Source organism: Bos grunniens, chromosome 4, assembly GCF_055505025.1.
Source record: "Bos grunniens cultivar Pamir isolate PY7600 chromosome 4, Bosgru_T2T1.0, whole genome shotgun sequence".
Lineage (NCBI taxonomy): Eukaryota > Metazoa > Chordata > Mammalia > Artiodactyla > Bovidae > Bos > Bos grunniens.
Window position 1 is genome coordinate 63,052,330 of NC_141168.1, and position 21,047 is coordinate 63,073,376.

Here is a 21,047-nt window from a genome sequence, read left to right on the forward strand (position 1 = left end):
AGAAAAGTAAAGATGTACAGAGGGATAGGGAATATTAGGGACGGTGTTATTTTCAATAAGGTGGTCAATGAAGGTAAGGCATATATTTTTAGAGAAGAAAATTAATGATGTTTGCAAAAGAATAGGCTAGGATTACATTATTAAACATTAGTGTTTTTCTTTATATTAAAGCTGGAAGACCAAAGAAACCCAAGAAATTAGATTCAGAGTGCTACTTGTTCTACTTCTGTCAAACATGAGGTAAAATAATTTATCTCTGGCTTGCTCTTTTTCATTGTTTGTAAGAAGCAACATGGGTTTGACACAAAGAACCATAAAAACTAAACATTTTTAGTATAAAAATTTTCAGGATATCACGAAGTATAATCAGTGGCAGGGCAATGTAAAGCCTAAAACATATCTCCCAATTGTTTGAAAAACCACTAAAATCTAAAAGTTCTCTTGGAAATGATTTCTGTCTCTGAAACCACATTACATGTGCTATGCTTGTAAGAATTTGATTAGAAATGAGTTTTAAATGGTTGATTTAATAATACGGAGGATCCGCATACTATAGAACTGAATAGATCAGATTCACTGATCAGTCATGCTCTTCAAGTCTAACCACTCCAATCTACACCCAGAAAGGAAATAAATCTCACTTTAGAATAGCCATCTATCATGCTTTACAGGATCTGCATTTTAAAATATTATTCTAAAATAATATCATTTCTCTAGTGGATGAGAAATTATGTCCTGTCCAAGAATTTTTCAATGACTCAGACAAATTCTGCTGTGAGCACTTTTGAAAATACTTTCAAAAGTCCACAAGGCTCAGTGATGCAAATGTCTTATGAGAGGCATCTCCTTTAAAATGCAGTTTCAGCTCTCTTCTACTTAAATGAATTGCAATAGGAACTGCAAAGCATAAAACGAAAATTTCATTTTAGTCTTTAATAAGTCCCAGAGCATATACTCACCTCTGTCATTATAATACATATTTTTTAATCTGATTAAAATATAATATTCAGGACAATTTTCCATGCATACAAAGTATTCAGTGATGCTGACTGATATATGAGTATTAACATACAAACATTAAGAAGCTATATCAATTAATATTGCAATGATGGATAAGCTCTTTTTCCCATAAAAATTCTATAATACTATACTTCACTATTTAGGTTACAAAATAACAAATTATTAACACACGCACACACACAAACTTCTTGGAAGCTACCTACATTCAGGTACTGTGCTGAATACTTTAATATAATAAAGCATTTAGTCTTCACAGCAGCATGTGAGCTGTGTTTTGCTACCCCTATTTTAAACTTGGAGAAACTGAGGCTCAGAGAAGTTAACTGCCCTCCCCAAGATCACAGAGTAAGAACTAGAATTCAAACCCCAGGTCTTTCAGATTCAACTACTAGAATCCTTCTAGAGAAAATGAAAACAAACTTTAGATCAGAATTATACAAATTGATGTTATTTTCTCATAGAAATAAAATTATGAGACTATGCTGCTGCTGCTGCTGCTGCTGCTGCTACTGCTGCTGCTGCTGCTAAGTCACGTCAGTCGTGTCCGACTCTGTGTGACCCCATAGACGGCAGCCCAACAGGCTCCCCTGTTCCTGGGATTCTCCAGGCAAGAACACTGGAGTGGGCTGCCATTTCCTTCTCCAATGCATGAAAGTCAAAAGTGAAAGTAAAGTCGCTCAGTCGTATCTGACTCTTCAAGACCCCATGGACTGCAGTCCACCAGGCTCCTCCATCCATGGGATTTTCCAGGCAAGAGTACTGGAGTGGGGTGCCATTGCCCTCTCCGAATATGAGACTATAATCCTTGTCAAAGGCTTAATGCTAAAGGAATCTGGAAACACAGAAGAACTATATAAATTGATGTTATTTTCACACAGAAATAAAATTACAGTAAGAAATTATAACTCTTACCAAAGGCCTAATGCTAAAGGAATCTGGAAACATAGAACATGTTTTATTCTCTATTTCACACACTATAGTTCTGAGACTTCTTTAAATTAACCTAAAAATAATCTCTATGTTACTTATTTTCACCACAATACAAAACTAAATTTTAAAGTACATAAAAAGAAAAAAGTAATAATCTAGATTTAATTCCATTTATTTTTCCATTCTAAGTTTCCACCAAGCTACAACAACCTTCTAAAAGTGCACTTGATCTATTTTTATAGAAACAAATAGAAGGAAAAAGTAAAAGAGACAAAAAAAAAAAAAAAGACACCATTTAGAAAGATTCTTGCAGAGAGAGTCAGATGTTAATCAAACACAAGTATTCTGAGCACCTCTCTCTACCAGACAAAATGCAAGGCAGGAAAAGTCAAAGAAAAAAAGAGAGAGAGATGAAAGCAAGGTTCTTACCTTTGAAGGAGTCCTTGTTGACATAAAAAGGGCAATAAAAACAAATAACCATAATATAAACTATTAAGGACTATGAGTTTGTAAGGACAGAGGCTTTAGAGGAGATTCTGAGTGAAACAGTAGTCCCTGATGCTTGTTTTTATTTTTTTAAAAAAACCTACTTAAAAGTTTGTTGTACCACTCTCATTTTTCCAAGTAAATTTCCCTGGCCAAATAGCTAGTGTCCAAGAGTGTCAGGACAGCAGCACTTGAACTCACAACTTGCCCTTTGCTTACATGAAAGAACTTTATGCACGAATCAATGCTCAACTGCATCAAATTGTCCTTGCTTTAGATCTCTGTCATATGATTCCTTCACAATATAAAAACAAACCAACACAATAAACCTTTAAAGCTGTGATTCGAATAATGGCAAATATACTAAAGGCACAAAATTGACACAACCCAGTCTTTCTATCCTAGCCCCCCAAAAAAAAAAAAAAATAGGAGGATAGATTGGGATGTGAGGTGTGACTATAGAGCTCTGAGACTGAGTTCTTCTCATAAATACATCAAATACAATACATACATGTAAGACATCAAGATCTCACGCATCAAATGAGAGCAGCCTTTCAAAGGATTTTCCTAGACAGGCTATATATTTGTTTCAAGGGCATTGTCATTGCCGCTTTTAGAACTTCCCCATGGGAACTGTCACAGAGCCAATTTACCAACTGCTCTGGGAAATCAGTCCCCCTGAATGTCACAGGACACTGTAGGTCAAAAAGGTCTCTCCTGCTAGCCAAACACAGTCTTCTCCCTCCTTCCATCTTCTCTCTTTGATTTGATTTCATGAGTGAAATGTATACACTAACCATTTTAGTAAAAACACAATAAATAACCTTAAGTTACAGAAAATAACAAAAATGCAAGGTTTTACACTTAAAAAAAAAATGATCACATCAGGAAGTGTGTGGGGACCCTGCTATTTCACCCCCCTCTCTGCTCTCTCAGCTGCTGCTGCTGCTGTGGAGCTGGGTTTAATCCTGTAACAGAGTTCCGCCCGGGAGCCCAGGGGAACACGCTGAGGCAGTCGATGAGGGGGCCTTATCTGATTCTCATCAGGAACCAGACTACTGGGGTGAGTTCATTTGTGCCCTGCTTGCATTAAGTGCCATTCCATAACAACATGGGCAAAACTGGCTGGAAGCCTTTCTGCGCTGTCTAGAAGCGCAATCACTCTAAGTAGAGAACTGCCTAGACAGCTCCCAAGTCAAGAGCGTACAATTAAAGCAAGCTACAATACACAGTGTTAAATTTCGAAAGACAGCCCGATGACGCTAAATTGGTTTTCCTAATGGTATACCAGACCACTTTAAAATCACCTCTTATACTATCTTATTCTTACACCATCGTAATTTTTTTAAAAATCTATAAACTCCTTGAGATCTCACTACCAGTAAAACCGGGAGGTTTCTCCTTATATCTTATCTTAGAACACTGGGCTCCACTTGATTTAATTTAAGCCTATTTCTTCTGTATTCATCCTGAGGAAACAAACAAGAACATGTATCTTTTAATATCCCCTTTTAATATTACATACAAGTAAGTCCCCCTTAGTGCCGCAGCTCTAAGCTACATAAGCCCAGATTTGCTTGCCAATTTTCCAGTCTTTCTGTTCAATCCCCTAAATCAGTTTCTTAAACTATAGTCAACATAGGGTCATGTTCATGTTCTTTTTGCTGTATAGTAACACAATCAGCAACTCTGATCTTAAGATACTTTTTAAGTAAGAGCACAGCCTTAGAAGTTTATTTTCATCTCACAAGAGACCAATAAAACAAAACAGAACAAATAAGCAAACAGTAAGGAGACATCTTTCCTGAGGTATTAATCTTACAGGCCAGATGTGCATAATTAAGTGAACATTTCAAGTAAGTACATAAAAGATCAACAATCTAGTTCTTTAATCATTTCTGAATAACTATAATTTTCACATAAAAATGTTTTAAAGATTATCCAGAAAAATCTGTTCTCTGAGCTAAGCTTTGCCATGGGGTGGGATAGAAACTTTCCTTATTAGGATATAACGTCAAACTTTCTACAAAGTTCCTATCCAACCATGTTGTTGTTTAGTCCCTCAGTCGTGTCCAGTTCTTTGCGACCCCATGGATTGTAGCCCACCAGGCTTCTCTGTCCATGGGATTCTCCAGGCAAGAAAACTGGAGTAGGCTGCCAGTTCCTTTACCAGGGGATCTTTATGCCACAGGGATCAAATCTGTGTCTCCTGCCCTGACAGGCAGATTCTTTACCACTGAGCCAGCAGGGAAGCCCCATCCATCCATGTTGTAATAGCCATTAAAAAAACCATCATTAGGATACAGCCCAGGCTGAAATGTTCTTAAAACATCACTATCAATAAAATTTACCCTGGAAAGGATATACAGTGGTAGCCAAACATCCAGGCTTTAGAATTGGGCTGCCTGGGTTAAACACCTCAGCTAAATCACTAATAAAACAACACTGTGCCTCAGTTTCCTTGAGGAAGTCTGACCTATTTGACAAGGGTGTAGGAAGAATTGAGTTGATAGACTAAAGCACTTAAACTGCAGCCCCTAGAACAAAGTAAAAGTTCAATGTCAGTGATAATCATGTTGAGATGTAACTCATTGCTCACCCTTAACCATTCCCAGGCTTCAAATAAAGCTTTTAAAATATGCAACCAATCAATTAATTTCTAGCAAAAGGTAGAACTTTTCTGTTTTGTTTTTTTGTTTGTTTTCTTTTTCTTTCTTTTATTTTTGGCCATACCTCACAGCTTGAAGGATCTCAGTTCCCCCACCAGGGATTGAACCCCGGCCACAGCAGTGAAAGTACCAAATCCTAACCACTAGATCACCAGGGAACTCCTGAGCTTTTCAGTTTTCAAAGATTGATTTTTACTACATCAGCCTTTCACTTTGTTCTCAAAATTTACTCTTTCCCAAACTGGTTAATCAACCTTTAGCACACCTCATCATTACAGTACCCTTCACTTTACACACTCATCTTCCTCCTACTGCTCTCAGCTCAAAGGACTCCTACGGAACAAACTCTGATTAGCCTCCAAAATTCAATTTCCCACTTTTTTTTAAGCCTTCAATCAAGAAGTAACGGCCTCCAACAGAGTCCATTACAACATATTATACATTGCTTGTATCACTCAGCTTTGCTTTTAAAGACTCACAGCAAAACATTCATTTTGACCACATCTAATTTGTTGATACTTTAACAAGATTCTCTCAGGTGATTAATCATTCAGAAAAATAAAGTAAAAAATTTATTGACACAGTTTTATTTAGTATTTTTAATAGTCCAAGTAATGGAAATGGTGAAAGCAAGATTTTTTCCATAACATAGCTCATTACTGATTAGAATTCCAAAATAAAAGCAAGTTCTCAATTAATAACCCCTTTAAAATGATTTTATTTTGTAGCTGAATTACCACAGTGATACTTATTTAATTATACATTGGTCCAAAGAATGGACATTTTTATTGGCAGGTTATAAAATGTTTCTTAACGCTGTGAAGTCTAATTACAAAAGCTTTCTTTCAGAGGTTCACAAAAGGTGGAAAAGAGGGAGAAAATTACCTCCCTAGTGCCAAAGGAAGAGTTATAAACAAATGAAAACAAACAGAGGGAAATTAGATGAATGATGCCTAGCGCAGGAGGTTTAATGTTGATACGTATGAGAGGCTGGGCACAGAATACAGAGTAAAAAATGGAAAGATTGGTCTAGAGTCATTCTTTAGTTCTTTGTAGAAAATACTGCCAACTTATTTATTTATTTTTTCTTCAGTGAGGTTGGCTATGAACTATGAAGTTTCATAGTTGCTAATATGTGATCATTACTCAAAAAACTAGACTTGGGAGCAGTAGGTTTTTTTAATTAGCCATCTCAAAGCAAGTACCATTATAATCATCTAATTATCCTTTGAGGCACTGTATGCCCAGATGCCTTAAACATTCACTAACTTACTGCCATAGGTGCTGCCTCCATGTTTATAATTTAAAACTAACAGCATTTAAGAAAATACAGTGATGAGAATGTAAGGAGCACAATTTATTTCTTAAGAAATTTACAAGTTATTTTTGGAAAATAAACAATCATTAATTACCTTTAAATTCCAAAATTAGTATGTAATTTCAGCTATTAAAAGTGGTACAACTAATAGTCATTTTAAATTTACTCAATTTCAATAAAGCCTAAAGGAATGCCTTAGCCCAAATGCCAAATGTTCAACTATATTCAATCAACAAGGTTTGCTGATCTAGACAAACAATTACCACCTTTATTAGGGTAAGATGCCCTCAAATAGTAACACAAAGTATGGTCCAATGCAGCTTAGTTGTGCAGATGACACCACCCTTATGGCAGAAAGCAAAGAAGAAGAAGAAGAACTAAAGAGCCTCTTGATGAAAGAGGAGAGTTAAAAAGTTGGCTTAAAACTCAACATTCAGAAAACTAAAATCATGGCATCTGGTCCCATCACTTCATGGCAAATAGATGGGGAAACAGTGACAGACTATTTTTGGGGGCTCCAAAATCACTGCAGATGGTGACTGCAGCCATGAAATTAAAAGACACTTGCCCCTTGGAAGAAAAGCTATGACCAACCTAGACTTCAGAGACATTACTCTACCAACAAAGGTCTGTCTAGTCAAGGCTATGGTTTTTCCAGTAGTCATGTATGGATGTGAGAGTTGGACTGTGAAGAAAGCTCAGCGCCAAAGAATTGATGCTTTTGAACTGTGGTGTTGGAGAAGACTCTTGAGAGTCCCAAGGAGATCCAACCAGTCCATCCTAAAGGAGATCAGTCCTGAATATTCGTTGGAAGGACTGATGCTGAAGCTGAAACTTCAACCGTTTGGCTACCTGATATGAAGAAGTGACTCATTTGAAAAGACCCTGACTCTGGGAAGGATTGAAGGCAGGAGAAGGGGACAACAGAGGATGAGATGGTTGGATGGTATCACCAAATCAATGGACATGAGTTTGAGCAAACTCTGAGTGTTGACAATGGACAGGGAGGTCTGGCGTGCTGCAGTCCATGGGGTCACGAAGAGCCAGACACAACTGAGCAACTGAACTGAACTGAACTGAACTGATGGTGCAATGCTAGAGTGGGTTGTCATTTCCTCCTCCAGGGGATCTTCCTGACCCAGGGACGGAACCCTCATCTCCTATGTTGCCTGAGTTGGCAGGTGGATTCTTTACCACTGTGTCCCCCTGGAAGCCCATACTACCTGACTATCAACCCAGCTCCAATCTGAAGAGGGAGGCTTCATGGTCTCCCTGTCCTTTCAGATTCCAAAGTGAACAATCAAGCCAGTCTACTTTTCCTCCCTTCCAAGTAATACCTTTTGACTGAGACTTTATTCTGTCTGTTCTTGACTCCCTGCCTCATTTTAATTAAAATTACCTCAGCCTCAGCATTTTCATAGGAAGGGACTCCTGACATGAAGATTACTAGAGATTTCGGTGGCGTATCTGTCTTTAAAAGTAGAGTTCTTCTTTATAGATAGGGAACACTTCCAACATAATTATGTGGTTATCTCTACTTTGTCAGTTTGAAATTTTCACACTGGGTTTGTTTTTTTCACATATAAACTGGAAAGCTGCAAAAACATAAAATTCATCTAATCTATTTCGCTATTTCTAGATGGAAGCCTCTTCAACCAGGCAGACTCTAAGGACTATCTGGGAACTTATCTGTAACCCTCTTAAGGTGTTTTCTTACTGTATAGGCAAGAAATAGTTCTCTTTTTCTATGCCTGATATATTTAACCATCACTCATTTTAAAGTGTGCCTCCTCATCTAGGTTCACCAGCTGGTAAAATACTCTTAATCCTGGTATTGCCATTTAAGGAAAAGTTGAAAACAAAAACTGCCCTCGTACTATTACAGCATTGTGAGTATTGAAGGGAGAAACTCATTTATGAAATCTTCAGATTTACTAAGAATAATGTTTTTCTTAGAATGAGAACTGTAATACTAATCAAAATGGGAAATATCAGAACTTGAGAATCTTATGATTAGTCCTCCAACTGTTTAACTATGGATAGGGCCTCTGGCCTTCCATGGACAAACCTTGGATGAAAAGGGAAAGAGAAGCAGAATAAGAAGTTTTACTTGGGCAGAATTTATATACTTTTTTATACAAAGAAACAAATATTCAGCTCATGCTCTTCAACAATTCATTTAAAAATATTTGTTCAGTGCATTCTTTATACAAGACCTCATGTAATACATGAAGGATAGGAAGAAATATAAGAAAACTATAAATACTTCATAGCAATACCAGAGACTGAGAGTGCTCCAGAGGAAAAAAGCCATGTATGATTGGTCTGCATAAATATGAAGGCACTTCAGATAGGCCCTACAAAAACAGTTGGATTTTAATCCAAGGAGATAAGACAGAGAACATTCCAGGGAATACTTCAGTATGGAATTATAGGAGCAAAGATGTGCAAAGATGAAAGCAATGGCTTGTTCATGAAAAGAAAGAAATGAGAAAAGGAAGGAAGCATCAAGTGATTCAACGGAAATAGAGGGAAACAGGACTGGATCACAGGTTGTACCAGATCAAAGAGGTGTTGAGTATTAGGGTCAGTCCATTTTTCTATTCTCCTCTGAAAGTAATGGGCAGCTTGAGAAGGCTTTTGATCAAGGGCACATGATCACAAGCTTGGCAAAGAAATATAGTTTTAAAGCATATTACATAACAAGGGAACAATTGGAGGATTTTTGAAACACAAATCTTAAATGAAATTAGAAAAGAAAAGTTTGGAACATAGAATGATCTGGATCTTGGACTGGATAATATTTTCATGAATTTTCATTGTGTTACTATGCCTCATACACACACACACACACACACAATTTATACTGTGTTTATCATGCCTGGTTTGGTGTTTATTACACATAGTAACATTTAACTTTAAGTTATTTGGAACATATTTCAGAAATGACATAATTAGAAAAAATAAATAAATATTAAAGGGAATCCAAGATATGATAGTGATTCCAAAGTATTGCCCTGTGTCTGGGAGATCATACATTAGGTAAAATGAAATAGAAGATGTCTGGTGAGGCATCAATGAGGTGGAATAAGTGCAGTTTAAGAAGCTGAGCAATACCAAAAGTAAGGAAGTTATATTAGATATAAGCAGCTAAAAATAGAACTTGTAAGAAAGACTAAGAATGGGAAAATAAACATTTAGCAAAAGTTCAGCAGACCATTAGTATAGAATCAATTTTTAAAAAGGGATAAGATAAAAAAAAGAAGAAATTGGAGGGGGGATTGAAAAAAAAAAAAAAACAAACTTGGAAGAGAATCTAGGACATCAAATACATAGGAAATCCAAAACAGAGTCCAAGCAGAAAGATGAGCAAATAGGGTGGTGAAAAGAGAAAGGAAGTGGACCCAGAGAGCCTGAAGCCAAAGAGAGCTGAATTAGAAAATGCTGGGCAACAAAGTAGATATCACAGAGAGCTCATAGAAGAAAAGCAGCAAGGAAAGGCCATTGAACCGGACCATCTGTGACTTCAAAAGCAAACATTTTGGTGGAGAGGTGAATCTAGAAGCCACATGACCAGAACGAGAGGGTGGAAGAGAAATCAATTTCCACAGCTACCTCCCTTCCCTTAAAGAAATCTGACAGTGGGTGATAAGGGTAAGATATGAAGTACTGAAATAAAGGGTAGAAATTCTGCATATTGGCTGAGTCAGAGAAAAGGAAGCAATGGAAGATACAGGAATAAGGGGAAAGCCATTTCTTAAACAAGATAATAGAAAAAGGTGAAAGGAATAAGCTAAAAAAAAGTTCCAAGGACATTTTTAGGAAGAAAAAGAATGGTGAAAGATGTACCAAAAAGCTTAGCTGCTTTTGAGACAATTGAAAGAGTCAAGGTGGTCTGCTAATGGCAAGTAGAGGGTAAAAACTTAGAGTAGAAAGAGTTGAATATTGCCTTTGTGAGATTCTGAGAATGATTTCTCAAGAAGACACATTCCAAAGAGCAAGATTTAACTAGACACATCACAGCATCTCTGGACTAACTTTTCTGCTGTCCAGTTCTTCTCTAAATGGGCTACAATTGTTATATAAGAGTTGTCACTAGTTAATATGGTGAAAGAAAATCAGCCTGCAATGGAACTTTACGTTTTACATTTTAGAAACTCATGCTCTTGGAGTAAGGGTTTTTTGTTTTTTGTTTTTTTGATCCCCGGGAATATTGACAGAATTTCCCTCAAATGAATTACTGAGAGGGACAAGAACACCAGACAGGGAAGTTTGGAAGCGGGAAAGGAAAAGTTCAGAATGCAAACAGGTAGGTAGTCGTACAATAAAACAGAAGTGGGAAAGCCCTGCTCATCTGCCAGCAGACATGGAAATAAGAAGATTGAGCAAATAGAAGGTCCAAAAATTCAGAGTAGAAGACTGAAATCCTGCTTAATGTTGCTCTTGCTTTTTCTCATCATCAAAAGAACTGGGATAATCACTAAATCATCTCAACCATTCATACCCCTGTTCTTCATCTTGCTGTACTGAACCAGATATTTCTCTCTCTGTCTCTAAATTTCCAGGCAACTGTAACAATGAGTCAGGTCTGGGAACCCTTATCTAGAAAGTTAATTCCACTGTACAGAAGAATATATCACAGATTTTCCTTTAAAAAGCAAGCAACTTTTGTTCCCTAGTTATATATTATTCCTGCCATCACAAAATACAGGTGCTTTATTAAATTCAATGGTTAAATAAAATGATGGTAAAAGTCAACTACAGAAAAATATGACTATTGCCCAACTGAGGGTTCAGGTAAAGAAAGGAGAGTAATGGTGGCAAAAGTAAAAGACCCTCCAATGTCAGATGTGTAAATATCATGGGACACGTGCTGCCCGGTTTCATTCCCATTTTCTGCTCTGTCCTTGGGGTGGACTTCCCATTCTCCCAATTCACATGCTCTGGTAGGGTTCTCAATCCCTCTTACTTGAATTCTGCCAAAGGCCTAGCCAATTACACAGATCTTTGAACCTTTATCCACAGTGTTTAAGCCAATGGTTGGCCAGAGGAGCAAAGCAAAGTCAATTAGAGCCGTTCCCCAGGATTCAATGAGAGAGAACAACTGTCTTCTGGAGAATTTAACTAAAACAATGTGTGTGGTTAAAAAAAGAAATACAGAGAGGCATAGCTGAGAAAGATGGAACAATGAGGGAGAACAATGTCACAGCATCATTTGAGTACCTTGATTTCTGAGGTCAGTTTCACCCCTGGACCTCCAGTATCAGGCATCATTGAACCATTCTCCATGCCCCTTGATCTGTTCCTTTTAATTCTTTACTAAAGCTAGATTGATGTGTATTTCTGTCATTTGCAATCCAAAACCTCCAGACAGACAAATACAATGGCCAACCAGGAACAAATCAGTCGGTACCATCTAAATGTCATCCCCCAGTTTTTGAGAACCTTGGTGGTAGAGGGGCTATGGGAAAGAGGGTGAGGTGAGGTGGAGGGCAGGAGGAAGACTCACATTAGCTTCACTAGAGAAGAGAAAAGAAATGCAGTATCTGTTAGGGAATCCATCATCCCTACTGTAGGCCACTCCCACTGTTCCAAACGCATAGGGAAATTGCAGATTGTTAGAGAGGCCCTGTATTCCCTCACCAAAGGCATATCTTCAAAAAATACTTAACTATACAAACTCAAACTGATCAGTGTCTCACATTCTGTACAGCACATTTCTCAAGGGTCAACTGGAAATCACATTTTGAAACTGAATTCTTCAACTTGTACTCAGCTTCACTTCTAATCTAGTCATTCAGGCAATTATTATGAAACAGCCAGTTATTCCTGAGAAAGGCAATTAAATCGACAGGCTAAACCATGATCTGGAAGGCATTCTCATTAATGGAAGTAATATAAGACAGAAAAGACATCAAAAGCTCAAATGGAAAAAAAAAAAAAATAATAAGCACAGATCTTACCTTTACTCTAAAGAGCTTGAAAATTCAGTGTTAAGAAAAAAGTAGCCATCTTCACATTGAGCTTTCTTTAATGAAATTCTTAAAACTCCAGAGGTGTTAACTATGTTTATTACCTTAACACCCAAGCCCAAAATGAAGTAGAAAATGCCTTAATTTACCAATTCACTAAATCTTTACTCAATTAAATAATTTCTATTGTTGATGATGAGTTTCTTTATTACTTTTCTTTTTGTATACTTGCTAACTTATGAAAAAGTCACTCGCATTACAACAAAATGTTTCATACATTGACAATCTATGACAACATATATTAAGCATTTGGTATGTGCTAGATACTCTCCTATATGTTTTCCATGTATTCATTCATTCAGTCTGGTCAAGAAGTCTGTAACAGAAACACTCATGATTTCCCTTTTACAGATAAGAACACAGGCAAAGAGAGATTATGCAACATCTCTAAGGCCACAAAATAAGAAGTAGAGACAGAAACTTAGCAGTTTGGCTCTGGGACCAGTCCTCAAATCACGGTGCTTAAGAATAGATAAAGTTCTATTCTGCTTCCTCTTGAATGAGAGACTATACGTGTGATGGAAAAACAAACAAGCAAGCAAATCATGGCAGAATGGAAGAAGTACCACCTTAAAAACAGTTTAAAAATATATGGGGGTAGAGGGAGGAGGAAGCCAGGAGATGGGAATGGAATGAATAGGGGTGCTGAGAAGGAAAAGGGTGGAAGTAGTCAATGGCTGAATTTGGTGCCCTCAGAATCGTCACAGGTGAGTGTCGGTCAGAAGTAGGACAGGAGACTGGAACCTCACGTTGGTTGTTGTTTATTTGCTATGTCATGTTCAACCCTTTGCGACCTCATGGACATGCCAGGCTCCACTGTCTTCCAGAGTTTGCACAAATTCATGTCCATTTAGTCAGTAATGCTATCTAATCTTCTCTTCCTCTGTTGCCCCATTCTCCTTTTGCCTTCAATCTTTCCCAGCATCAGGAAAAGTATTAATTAGGCTTCCAAGTATTAATAAGGCTTCACTGATGGCTCAGTGGTAAAGAATTCACCTGCCAAACAGGAGATGTGGGTTTGGTCCCTGGGTTAGAAAGATTCTCTGGAGAAGTAAATGGCACCCCACTCTAGTATTCTCGCCTGGGAAATCCCATGGACAGAAGACACTGGCGGGCAGCAGTCCGTGGGCTAGCAGAGAGTCAGACATGACTGAGCAACAGACTTTGACTTTTTCACTTCTCAAGTATTAATTAGAGATTTAGTGGTAATTTTTTGAGCAGCATGATATGATTTTCTCCTTTACTTTATGAAAAATGATTTGAAATGCTGGATTGGGAGAACTGCATTAGAAAGCTACTTTGAGGCTAAATCCCATGATCCAAATGAAATAATAAGGATTCAACACTGGGTCAGATGGGATAGAGAAAAGGGAGGGCTTGAGGCTGTAAACATGGTTGACAGGGTATAAAGAGGGACAAACTAAGAGGGCGTAAGAAGGGTGGGGGCAAAAAATAGAGAATCAGTTCCAGGAAGGTTTTTTTAAAATTCCATGGTTCTGGGGGTGAGGAGAAAAGGAGTCAGTCAAAGATTTCTTGGAGGAAAAGCAATCTTGCATGAGACTTGCTGAACCACAGAGGGAGTGGGAGACAGTAAAGGGGAAAGGAGAAGGGAAATTGGATTAATTCAAGAGGAAGGGCCAATATGGGCAAACACCTAGAGACAAGAAAAAACCTTGTGACTGAAGAACCAAGAGAGGCTTGACAGAAGGTGAAAAATAGATCAGGGGGTGAAGGGTGGGAGGCAGCTTAGAGCTCTCAGCCTTGAGCATTCATGGATCTTCATCCTGGTTCTCTGCATTAATGTTGTCCAGCTATTCCTCATCTGGCTGCTCCCTGGAGCAGAAATCTTGTCTTGGATGCTTCTAGAACACTCCAGTCCTCACTTTTGCATGTTTTCATGTCTCTCATAATGTCTGCATCCTCATCTTATCCACAGCATGTTTCATTATAAATTTTGGACTTTCTATGATCCCTCATGGCCATCTGCTACTCCATGACATTCAGCTTTGTTTCAAATGTTAACTCTTTCTCTTGATATGTCAAATCCACATGTATTTTTCAGTCAGGTTGTACACAGGACCAGTGACCTACTATCTTTGAAACAGATGCCCATTCTGAAGCCAATCACCCATAAGGGTAATTTGATTCAAACTACTACAGTTTCCTGTACTTCCAGAGTTTTATGTAAACCAAAAGGTTATCATATAGCCAGAATTCTGTTATTGTGGGAAAAACAGAACGGAATCACACAAATAATGAAGGGTTGTATTATCTATATTTTTCCAACAGAAAATATACTATCATTACTTAGCTTTGGTAACCCTGAAAATAGAGACATCTTTTAAAAATATATATATCAATTTAATACTGCAGTGAGGGTTTTATTTGAAGAGACTTTTTAATAAATATTCATCTTTTACCCCTGAGTGTCCATAGTGTCTTTCAAAGATACCTTTTCTTGATTATTTAAAAAATTCTATAAGAAATATTGATAACAGTTTATGGTAATAACAACAAAATTAAAGAAACTGATTATCTTTTCTTTTATAATCCTTCCCACACTCCAATAACATGTGTACTGTTAGGAACCTTATTTTCAATTTAAGTAAAATTTTAAACATCACCTAAGTAAAAAGAGAAGGCAATGGCACCCCATTCCAGTCCTCTTGCCTGGAAAATCCCATGGACGGAGGAGCCTGGTAGGTGCAGTCCATGGGGTCGCTAAGAGTCGAACACGACTGAGCGACTTCACTTTCACTTTCACTTTTCACTTTCATGCGTTGGAGAAGGAAATGGCAACCCGATCCAGTGTTCTTGCTTGGAGAATCCCAGGGACGGTGGAGCCTTATGGGCTGGCGTCTATGGGGTCACACAGAGTCAGACACGACTGAAGCGACTTAGCAGCAGCAAGTAAAAAAATCGCCTAATAGGAATTTCTTAGAATATTGAAAGAAAGTCTAGTATAAAGCTATGCAAATTATCATTATTTCAATAAACATCTAAGAAAACCAGAAAGAAGAAAACCTAAACTGTAGCAATAGGGCAGATCTGGCTCAAAGACTTGTTTTGTTCAACTCACACATAAGTGTAGCAAAATCGCTTTTTAATTAACTACATATGCGTGTGTGTGTGTGAAATTTCACTGAAAAATGAAAATTTCAGGCTTCTAAAAATCAGAACAAAACAAAAACTGCAAATTCTGGCAAAATTGCATTCCCACATGTCAACAATCACTTTGAGCTGAGTTAAAACCTATAATCTGGCGTCCAGATCAGTCTATCACAGTCTCCACCATTCTTCACAGTTTACCATTGGTTAAGAGAGTCTGTGGTTGCCTCCACACAGAGACATTGCATGTGTACAGAAAAAAAAAAAAAAAAGTACTATTTCTTCTGCATTGCAGACACTTTCTAGATCACATACAGGAGCCATTCTGTTCCTTAGAGAGCCTTCCATCCATACATCCAACCATACCCTCTGCTTCAAGTCATTAAGCATCTCGCTCAGACTGAAAAAAGCTGCTAAATAACAAACTTTCATGTTATTCTCCATGTTCAGACCTAAAATATAGTGTTTTTTCAGCCTTGGCACAGCTAACATGGCTAGCAATGAGTGACACATTTCTCCCAAACGAGATTTAGGAAGATATTCCATTCTATTTGAATATAGCCAATTTTGCATCATCAAATAAAATTTACTACACACAACAGGCAAAATAAGGAAGATACTCATTTAGTTTAACTTCAAAAACCATATATATTCTCTCCTCTCTGAATTTTCACCTTATTTCTCTCAACAGTAAAAGAAATGTCAGATACAGAAACCCTCAGACCACCCACCAAAAGGCAACTATGAAAGACAAGGGTGTCCATCTTGAGGAAAATCTCAGAATAAACTTTGGCAAACCATTATTTTTCTCCTTCTTTCAGAAACTTCTCTGCTCAAATTCTACTTTCATTCTTTCTAACACAAACCAAGCCCCGACTCTCACATAACACTGTTGGAATCATTCTTTTGTTACTGTTGCATTCCTCATCTATAAAAGTGCTCATCAGCTTGTCAGCCAGGCTGGGAGAATTTATACTTAATCTTCCACACTCCCTCTTGGCTGAAATTTTCTCCCAAGCCCTTAATAATTTCCTGTCTTGATTATTATAATTTCTTTTTTATAGTCCTCTTGAAATTCAAACTCTTTATGTACAACCAGAATATGTATCTAAAATAACATTTCCCCCCAACTGTCTTTTCTTCACAAATTTAACTTCACTTTCTCTTGGAAAATTCCAGTTCCCCTCGAAATCACTCTGGAGACCTTGCTGCGATTATCTTCTCTGTCACAGGAGTGCGGCATCACACACTACCAGTTTTGCCATCTCACCTTCCAGGAGGCCCCAAGCAGATATTCTTAAAGCTATTCTCTTTTTTAAGAACATTGTTTTAAAATGCCTATCAAGACGGAAAAACAGGAAAACATGTGAAGGACTACCTGTAGCTGTATTTTCTTTCTTCTGTAAGAAAAAAAGGAATGCTTCATGCATCCCATATTTTACATTTGCATTGAAATTTAATTTTAAGGATATGATTTCTAATAAACTGAAATTTGCAAATAAATGGTTTCTCAGGTTTAAACATATTTTGGGCAAAAGACGAGAAGTCCAATTCTACCATTTGAGGCACCAAAATATGCAAATATTAGAAAACTAACTGTATCATCAAAAGAACATCATTTTAGGCAATAAACCTTTCCACTTCAGAAGGCTTGGCTTTATGACTTTATATCCAGTCATCCACAAGAGCGTTCTGAAGTTTTTCAGTGAATAAAAATAAGCATCTTTGAGGGGGAGGGGAACAGAAAAAAGGACATTTTATCAAAGGCATGCAGATGATGTGGTTTATACAGGACTTTAAAGTAGAACCACAAATGGCACATTTTAATTTTCCCTGTAAATTTCTGGGGGAAAAATGCAGTTGTACATTCTTATCCAGGATGTTCCTCATCTATTGATACCTGTCTCTCTCATTCTTTCTCTCCTTTTCTCTCTCTCTCTCTCTCTCTCACACACACACACACACACACAAATGTGCATTGCACTCACAGGGGAGTTACAAGGTTCCTAATTGGGAATGTTTTTCTCTGCTCTTTAATCCACTATGAATGTTTATCACTAAGCTAGTTCTCCTTTGGCTTCAGGAAGCAGCCAGTATCCCAGCAGGGGAGAAACAGAATCAGAGAATCAGTTCTGGAAGGTCTCCAGGTGAGGATTAAGAAGATTTTTCCCAAAAGGCATCAGCAGCACTGCATTTAGCATCAGTGAGTTTAGGAATTCACCTGACCCTCTTCATATGACTCTGCTAGAGGTATGAAAGAGGGCATTCACTTGAGACAAAGCAATCCCACTCCTGGAGCTGGCATAAGGCTCAGCTTTTCCTGAAACATCTGTCAGGATGCTTTGGAAAGCAGAGCAGCTGCACAAAGAAAGTAGGAGTACAGAAGGGAAAGCAGCAAAGTGAAATGGATACTGAGTAGACAACTAACCAAGGTCTGCTGATCAGAATGAAAACATTGACTGAATTATTCTACTTCCTTTGCACTTCCCAGGTGGCACTAGTGGCAAAGAACCTGCCTATCAATGTAGGCAGACTTAAGAGATGTGGGTTGGATCCTTGGGTGGGGAACATCCCCTGGAGAAGAAAATGGCAACCCACTTCAGTACTCTCACCTGGAGAATCCCATGGGCAGAAGAGCCTTGCAAGCTGCAGTCCGTAGGGTCGCACAGGGTAGTTCACGACTGAATTGACTTAACATGCACATACTTATTCCACTTCCTTTACTTTTTCCATTTAGAAAACAACAACAAAGCCAGCTACATATGATTAGAATTTAATTATAGTAACCAGTCCATTCTAAAGGAGGTTAGTTCTGGGTATTCATTGGAAGGACTGATGCTAAAGCTGAAACTCCAGTATTTTGGCCACTTCATGCGAAGAGTTGACTCACTGGAAAAGACTCTGATGCTGGGAGGGATTGGGGGCAAGAGGAGAAGAGGACGACAGAGGATGAGACGGCTGGATGGCATCACCAACTCAATGGACATGAGTTTGGGTGAACTCTGGGAGTTGGTGATGGACAGGGAGGCCTGGCGTGCTGCGATTCATGGGGTCTCAAAGAGTCGGACACAACTGAGCGACTGAACTGAACTGAACTTCAGGAAACCCTTCACCTCAAAAATCATCAAACTGAAAAATAAGCACTTGAACAAAATTCTAATATAAGGCACAAAAAAATTAGAGATGATATAACTGTCAACATTCCCCCATACTCTAAAAATCATGTATTTCTACATAATAATAAAATAATAGAAGTAAATGTAATATTTTTGACAAGTTTAGATCTCTACTCTGAATTGAAGGTCTTCAAGACTTCTCTTGGGGCAAGGGTCTTACAATGCTGAAATTCAACAGTATTTTTCATTTTTCTCACTTTCCCTTACAAAATAATGAGCTACAGAAATGCTCTTGCCTCTGTACTTTAATAAGCAGCAAAATTCAAAGGACTGTGGTGGACAGGAAATTTGAATCATAAGCACAATAATAAGAATGTTCTCTCTTAGTCATCCTTTCCCTATGTGAAAATAGTTTCGCCTAGCATCTATGATCTTATAAATAAACAGCAAAGTATAAACACATGTTCCAAGTTGGGAATTAAGTCACTGTGTCTGTCCTAACGTTGCCTTGCACAAGTCATGAACAAGGCATGGTAAACCAATGTTTTACGGGTCCTACCAATTTCTGTACATACACTTTGAAGCTATTCAATCCTTGTTTCACATTTCTTGTGAAAATAAGCATCTTCTGTTTGAAAGAGCTGCAAATCAAGGATGCATGTAGCAGTGCTACTGAATGTTATATTTGCTACATTTAATAAAACAAAGAGGCAAAGTTTCAGTATAGTTTCAGAACTTTTATCAGTTGCTTCTCCTATAGTGTTCAAGAGAACTGCAGCAACAAATCCCAGGCAACAAATAAAATGTCTCCCATACAGTCTTAAGAGAAATCACAGACCCATCCAAGGCTTACACATTCAGTTAGATTTAAGATATTTTTATTAACCCAACAGCCATTGTGAAAGTCTCTACTGACAGAAGATCTCCAATTAACCTACTTCATAAACTGTAAGGATGGAATTCAGTGTTACTAAAATAGTTGTTGTTTCTGATTAATTATTTCAGGCTGGCCAGTTGTAGGCCAGAGCTATGTATGTCAAAGTCATTTACTTAGTTAGCAATGACACCACTGGAAATTACTTTCCTATGAACAGTTCTTGAAATCTGGGCCCTTGGCTAAAGCAAGTTATTGCAAAAGAATAATAAATCTTAGAAACTGGTGGCCTGTCTCTTCTAATACAAAATAATGAATTTTTTAAAAAATAAGCTTCTTTTTAAAAGTTGAAATAACAACATTTTTACAACTTGGAATATGTACACAAGTTAAAAAGTCATCTATGCTGAGCCACTGAAACTAATTAAGTTAATAAACTAATGAAAAACTAAGGAGGTTATAAAAATACTAATAAGCATGGGTATTGGGCTGGAATGGAAAAGACTAGACCCCTGACTTACTAAATCAACTATAATCTATGTTCTAATAGTTCAGTTCAGTTATTAATATTTAGCTGTTTATTAACTACCCTGTTACTTTTAACAAGAATTTCTAAAAGTTATTATACTTTAAATATGAGATTACTGGAAGAATTTTACAAGCCTCTTTATAAACTCTAGGCTTGATCCCTAGGTCGGGAAGATTCCCTGGAAAAGGGAATGGCTACCTACTCCTGTATTCTTGCCTGGAGAATTCCATGAACTGAGGAGGCTGGCAGGCTATAATCCATGGGGTTGCAAAGAGTTTGACGTGACTAATACTTTCACTTTATAAAGTCTGCAATACTGACTTGATCACAATAAAATTACAAATTTTGTGTTTTTGTTTGAGATACTCTTTCTCAAAGTGTGATTCAAAGATCACCTGTGATGTTCCCAGGCTCTTCCTAAGACCTAATGAACCACAATCTCTGGAAATTGAGACCTGTGACCCTAAATTGTAAATAAAGTTCTAAGTAAGTCTGCACTGGTTGGAGCTATTGTTTTTACCAGTGCATAAATTTTCAATAAAAAGAGTTGACTTAGCACAAAATTAGCCCTCTTGATGTCATGCAATTAAGTTATAAGCTATTTGAATTAAGTGAGCTTCTATTCTTACTTAAATATATTTTATTAAGCACTTATAGGATTCTTTGTCCTATGAAACAAAGAAATCATGTCTAATTCAACATGGTTGTCTCTCTGGTTTAGCTGCTGATTTTCTAGGACCTGAATGCAATATTCAACTATCAAGATGAAATGGTACCACCAAGTTAATCATGATTTTTAACTTTTTTGTCCTGTTTTATTGTGTTTAATTTGAAAAGCTTTCTCTAATCCTTAATAGAAGTGAATGAGGTATAAACTAATCAATAAGTGATTTCAGACTAGTTCTCGATTGATTTAGGCCACAGGAATACCATTTTAACTTCTCTTATCAAAAGCCAACCAACAG

The 21,047-nt window shown here is 37.5% G+C and overlaps 1 protein-coding gene across 18 annotated transcripts in view; it reads right to left on the reverse strand.

The window, feature by feature from the left end:
- The window catches only part of IMMP2L (inner mitochondrial membrane peptidase subunit 2), a 958,924-nt gene that overhangs the window by 589,571 nt on the left and 348,306 nt on the right, over nucleotides 1-21,047 (reverse strand). The window lies entirely within an intron of this gene.